The 7,019-nt window shown below is 38.9% G+C and overlaps 1 protein-coding gene across 1 annotated transcript in view; it reads right to left on the reverse strand.

Moving 5' to 3' along the window:
• LOC106817308 (spectrin alpha chain, non-erythrocytic 1-like) overlaps nucleotides 1–6,302 on the reverse strand; it is a 13,496-nt gene extending 7,194 nt beyond the window's left edge. Inside the window, exons 1-2 of the mRNA XM_014821971.1 lie at nucleotides 6,255–6,302; nucleotides 5,758–5,807 (exon numbers count right to left, since the gene is read on the reverse strand). The gene's annotated coding sequence lies outside the window, so the exon portion shown is untranslated. The remainder of the gene's footprint in view (nucleotides 1–5,757; nucleotides 5,808–6,254) is intronic.
• Nucleotides 6,303–7,019: the final 717 nt, after the last annotated feature.

Below are 7,019 nucleotides of genomic sequence, written 5' to 3' on the forward strand. Positions count from 1 at the left end.
TCTCACGAAAATTGAATGGTTTGTGTAGTCTTGTATTCGCGCGCATTTACTTTAGTATATTGAAATTATCATTCACGAGTTGAACTGCTCACGTAAATGATAGTGATTGGTTCGTCAACGAAATTAATATACGTGAAGTAATGAGATTTGTTTCGAATAAAGAGTAAATAATTACATTATTAATTACAAAATTGAAAAAAATTGTTCAATCTTTGAAACGTTTTACTGACGTTTATATCAGAACGTAATCCAAAATCCTAGTGTGTGGATACATTTGATTGACATAGTAATTTCTCTTCTAGGGTTGAAGGCAGATTTGGTCACGCAGATTACATGCTTGCTATCGAGAAGAGGTGAGTTAGTGAGAACAGACCACTATTAACTCCTCCATAGGATCCTATACTTAAGAATTGAATTTCAGGAGCTGAAAAATAGTATTTCGACCGTTTGCGGCAAGTGGCCAATATTAAAGTTGGTAGCCATGTACTTCAGCTGTGCACCATGGAGTTATGGACATATGTTGTCAAGCATTGAAAAACATATCGCAATTTACTAACGACACCACATTTGTGCATGAAAACAGTCGAGCAGTCGAAATGGGGGCCATACATTGAAAGAATTCGTTTAAATAATACCTTGTTTTCCCTAGACCCCTCCGTATGACTCAAGATGGCTGCGTCCAGAGTGTTTGATCTGTTTTCTATGTGCTGTCTATATTTTACCCACTCTTTAGTCAATATATGGTTATTCTATCTTATACTTGCGAGTTCAATCTATCCATCCTGATCTAGGCTACTGCTCATGTGAGTTACACACCCCCGAAATCTCCGCAATACAAAAAGCAATCCTACACAACTCCAGTCAAGGTAAATATAGTATACGGTACATGACATAAGACTCGCAGCTAGGGCCTGCATACCTCCCAAATCTAATTGGTTTGATACAAATCACTGGTGCCTCAACTGCCTCAATGACGTCACAGTGTTGTCATATTTATGGCACATCCATTCTATAAACCAATAAGCCTCAACAACGAACGGGTACAGCGCGGGCGTCACGGCTGAAACGTTTTTGGATCGAATCCCATCCGTTTTTTAATTATTTTTCTGTTTTCTGTATTTTTCTATCTTATCCATTTTAACTATTTTTTCCCAATTAACGCAAATATTTACATGATTTTATTTACAACAATTTAATAACAAACAAAGAATTTTTACAATTAATTTTTACAATTAATTTTTTTTTTAATTAATTTTTAATTTAGGTTAGGGTTAGTGTTAGGGTCACAATGCACATATAAACAGGAGTTTTCAGTCACGTGAGTTGTATCAACCAATGGGATTTGGGAGGGTTGCAGGCCCTAGCTGCGAGTTGACATATGACCACGTTTTTAGTTTAATACTTCAATCTAAGGCATCTCTCCACATAATTTGTCATAAAGGTAGCCGGCAAAATGACAAGAAAGTGTGACAACAACAAGAGTGCGATTTCAACCGCAACTATACGAATAATTAGGTATTCTACACATATTGTTGATGTTAATTATGTTACAATATAATTATGGCATACCTGAAACGGATAACCCCAATTCGCGAAGTTCATCTTTAAGGTCTACAACACTCAATTTCTTTAGTTCATCATTGGTTCGCTTTTCCTATTAAAGACAAAACAGCATCGAGTACATTTCATTGTTTGTGCAGAATATTCTTCCAGTTTGGTGGACCACAAAAAATTACAAGTGATCGAGGAAAAGAATTTGTTAACTCTCTAAATGATTCGATGTTTCTAGCTTTAGCTTGCGCTATTAAACTTAAATGGTCCTCAGATTTAAGTATTAAACTAAAACGTGGTCACTTAATTGTGCTAGTTTTTGCTTGCGGTATTAAACTTAAATGGGCTTTAGATTGAAGTATTAAACTAAAACGTGGTCACTTATGCTAGATTTAGCTTGCGGTATTAAACTTAAATGGTCCTTAGATAGAAGTATTAAACTAAAACGTTGTCACTTATGCGAGCTTTATCTTGCGGTATTACACTTAAATGGTCCTTAGATTAAAGTATTAAATTAAACGTGGTCACTTATGCGAGCTTTAGCTTGCGGTATTACACTTAAATGGTCCTTAGATTGAAGTATTAAACTAAAACGTGGTCACTTATGTCAACTCGCAGCTAGGGCCTGCATACCTCTCAAATCCCATTGGTTGATACAAATCACGTGACTGAAACTCCTGTTTTATAGTGCATTGTGACCCTAACCCTAACCCTAACCCGAACCCTAACCCTAACCCTAACCTAATTAAAATTTAATTAAAAAAATAAAAATAAATTAAATTGTAAAAATTATTTGTTGTTATTAAATTGTTGTAAATAAATCATGTAAATATTTGCGTTATTTGGGAAAAAAATTGTTAAATGGATAAAGATAGAAAAATACAGAAAACAGGAAAAATAATAAAAAAACGGATGGGATTCAATCCAAAAACCTTTCAGCCGCGACGCCTGCGCTGTACCCGTTCGGCTATTGAGGCTTATTGGGTTTATAGATTATGGATGTGCCATAAATATGACAACACTGTGACGTCATTGAGGCAGTTGAGGCACGTGATTTGTATCAACCAATGCGATTTGGGAGGTATGCAGGCCCTAGCTGCGAGTCTTATGTCATGCTTCCGTATACTATATTTACCTGGACTGGAGTTGTGTAGTATTGCTCTTGGTATTGTGGAGATATCTGGGGTGTGTAACTCACATGAGCAGCAGCCTAGATCAGAATGGATAGATTGAACTCGGAGTATAGATAGAATAACCATATATTGACTAAAGAGAGGATGAAATATAGACAGCACATAGAAAACGATCAACACCTGGGCGCAGCCATCTTGGATCATACGGAAGGGGTCTAGGGAAAACAAGGTAGTTTAAAACGAATTCTTTCAATGTACGCGCCCCATTCGACTGCGGCGACTGTTTTATCAGGCACAAATGTGGTGTCGGTTAGTAAATTGCGTATTATTTTAAAAAAAATGCTGGACAACATATGTCATAACTCTCATGTAGTGCACAAGCTGAAGTACATGGCTACCTCAAGCTTTATATTGCCACTTGGCCCGAAAATCGGTACGAAATACTATTTTTTCAGCTCTTGAAATTCAATTCTTTAAGCCTATAGCGATTCTATAGAGGATTAATAGTTGGTCTTGCCTTCTCATAATCGCACTGTTCTCGATAATAAGCATGTAATGACAAAAACAGCATCGCCCCATACATTTCAGGTGTCTGTGCAGAATGTATTCGTCCAGTCGCTAGGTGGCACGCACAACATTTATAAGTGATCGAGGTAAAGAATTTGTTACACTCTCTAATGATTCGATGTTTCCTAGCTTTAGCTTGCGGTATTAAACTTAAATGGCTCTTAGATTGAAGTATTATAACTAAAACGTGGTCACTTATGCGAGCTTAGTCTTGCGGTATTAAACTTAAATGGTCTTAGATTGAAGTATTAAACTAAAACGTGGTCACTTATGCTAGCTTTAGCTTGCGGTATTAAACTTAAATTATCCTTAGATTGAAGTATTAAACTAAAACGCGGTCACTTATGTCATGCTTCGTATACTTATTTACCTGGACTGGAGTTGTGTAGTTTGTGCTCTTCGTATTGTGGAGATTTTGGGGTGTGTAACTCACATGAGCAGCAGCCTAGATCAGGATGGATAGATTAAACTCGCAGTATAGATAGAATAACCATATATTGACTAAAGAGAGGATAGAATATAGACAGCACATAGAAAACGATCAACACCTGGGCGCAGCCATCTTGGATCATACGGAAGGGGTCTAGGGAAAACAAGGAGTGTATACTCGAAAGCGATAACGCGAAATATATATAGAGTATAATAATCAACGCATTTATGTACTATTAATCAGCATAATATACGAGGAGATTTGATTAGAATGAATAGTCTAATAGTCTATAAGTTGTCGAAGAGAGGAATATTTACTTAGAAACGAGTTGCGTCAGATGGTGCAATAATCGTACCAGCCACGGAATCTGCGTGAGGGGGTAGTGCTTTGACGACGCGTGCTAAACAACGGCACGTAAGGGGGCGTGGCCAGCTAGGTATATATAAGGCGCGCCGAACCAATCACGAGAGCGTTATTTTTCAGGCCAGGTAGAAAGAAGAAGAAGAAGAAGAAGAAGAAGAAGAGAAAGATGAAGAAAGCATTTTAGGTCTCGGGGAGGGAGATAGCAGAGGGAATAGGAGCACGGGTTTTCAGGTAGGTAGAACTACGGGTACAGGGAATAAAACGGGGAAGAAGGAGAAGAACAGGATTTCAGGTAGGTAGAGCCAAGAGCGACTACGAGGGAGAACCCGTGGAGCCTACCTAGGTCTACGCGAAGAAAGGACGAACGGGAGAGGGGAAGACAAAGCCGGCGACGCGTTAATTCTTATCTTAGTCTGGTGGTTATAGGCTCCTGCATATACAAATGCAGGGAATCATTTGTAAGCTAGTAAGAAACAATAAAACTATAACCGTACAGTTAACCAAATCTAACTGTGTTCTGTTCCACTGGTACCACCTGTTATACGCTGCGGCATCACCGTCCTGCCTTCGCAAGGAGCGAACACTGAATCCACACAACTAAACACACGTTAACTATATAACGCCTGTCATACCGTAGTTGGCTACCTCTAAGGCCACTACAGTATGAGCGAGTCATGTTTTTATTAATCGTAGCAGTGTGGGTTGTTGCTTAAATGTTGGCTGGGCAGTAGTGTACCCCAAACCCGGGACATTTGTGGCAACTACCGTGCACTGTTACAAATTTATTTCAGCTGGTATACCTTAGCGGGGGGGGGGTAACAGCTGTATAAAATGCGCTAAGACAGACAGTACAAGCGGGTGCTGTAGGGTGTTCGGAGTCGGGTCCCGCCATATTGTCCGGTAGGAAAGTGTATTTGCGCCATCGTTTGCCCCATAACCATGTATTATACACACTATTAACCCGACCAGGCTGTGTGACTAACGTCAATTTACATTGCTAGGGGTATTCTAACCCTAACAATACCGTTTCTTGGAGCTAACACACTATATACACACTATGCTGTGTAGCAAACCTCCCGTTTTCACAGACGACTTGTATAAAGGAGAGGTCATATTTGAATAAAACTCAAAAACCGAACAGCGAATTAAACCAACATTTTGCACGCGTGTGAAGCGGTGTTTGTCGGAACGTATTTTATTGCGTTTGACAGATTCCGGGAAAAAAGTTTCTATACAGACACGTGACCACTTATAAATCACTACCGGTTTATTACCCTGTTAGGTTAAAGGATGTGACGCGTCATCGGCCGACCAATCGGAGTCCCCGCAGCTCGTGTACTAAAGTTGATGCGGTATTTTGTGGTTGTCCTAGTTAGGCTGGCTAACGTGTGTGGCAATGACATGACATGGAGATGGGTGGATGGTTACTTGTAATTTAAAACGAATTCTTTCAATGTATGGCCCCCATTCGACTGCGCGACTGTTTTTCAGGCACAAATGTGGTGTCGTTTAGTAAATTCGCGATATTTTTTAAAACGCTGGACAACATATGACATAACTCTCATGGTGCAAAGCTGAAGTACATGGTTACCTAGCTTTAATATTGCCACTTGGCTGAAAACGGTCAAAATACTATTTTTCAGCTCCTAAAATTCAATTTTTAAGTATAAGATCCTATGGAAGATTTAATAGTGGTCTGTTCTCATAACTCACCTCTTCTCGATAGTAAGCATGTAATCTGGTGACCAAATCTTCCTTCAACCCTAGAAGAGAAATTACTATGTCAATCAAATGTATCCACACACTAGGATTTGGATTACGCTCTGATATAAACGTAGTAAAAACGTTTCAAAGATTAAAGCAATTTTTTTTCAATTTTGTAATTAATAATGTATTATTTACTCTATTCGAAACAAATCTCATACTTCACGGTAATTTACTTTCGTTGACGGAACCAATCACTATAATTTACGTGGGCAGTTCAACTCGTGAATGATAATTTCATATACTAAAGTAAATGCGCGCGAATACAAGAACATCACAAATATTCAATGTTTCGTTAACACATAATTTGTCATAACGGTAGCCGGCAAAATGACAAGAAAGTGCGACAACAACAAGAGTGCGATTTCAACCGCAACTATACGAATAATTAGGTTTCTAGCACATATTGTTGATGTTAATTATGTTACAATATAATTATGGCATACCTGAAACGGGTAACCCCAATTCGCGAAGTGAATCTTTAAGGTCTACAACTCTTATTCTTTAGTTCACCTTGGTTTGCTTTTCCTATAAAAACAAAAACATCACGAGTACATTTCAGTGTCTGTGCAGAATATTCTTCCCAGATAGGNTTAAACTTAAATGGTTCTTAGATTGAAGTATTAAACTAAAACGTGGTCACTTATGCTAGCTTTAGCTTGCGGTATTAAACTTAAATGGTCCTTAGATTAAAGTATTAAACTAAAACGTGGTCACTTAGGCTAGCTTTAGCTTGCGGTATTAAACTTAAATGGTCCTTAGATTGAAGTATTAAACTAAAACGTGGTCACTTATGTCATGCTTCCGTATACTATATTTACCTGGACTGGAGTTGTGTAGTTTTGCTCTTTGTATGAGCGAGTCATGTTTTCATTAATCGTAGCAGTGCGAGTGGTTGCTGCATGGGCAGTAGTGTACCCCTACAACCCGGGACATTTGTGGCAACTACCGTGCACTGTTACAAATTTATTTCAGCTGGTATACCTTAGCGGGGGAGGGGTTAACAGCTGTATGAAATGCGCCCAGTACAGACAGTACAGGCGGGCGCGGTAGAGGGTTCGGAGTCGGGTGCCGCCATATAGTCATGTAGGAAAATGTATTTGCGCTATCGGTTGCTCCATAACCCTGTACCACGACCAGGCTGTGGGACTAACGTTAATATACATTGCTAGGGTTATTCTAACCCTAGCAATACCGTTTCTTGGAGCTAA

The sequence above is a fragment of the Priapulus caudatus genome, unplaced genomic scaffold (genome assembly GCF_000485595.1).
Source record: "Priapulus caudatus unplaced genomic scaffold, Priapulus_caudatus-5.0.1 Scaffold1675, whole genome shotgun sequence".
Classification (NCBI taxonomy): Eukaryota; Metazoa; Priapulida; class Priapulimorpha; order Priapulimorphida; family Priapulidae; genus Priapulus; species Priapulus caudatus.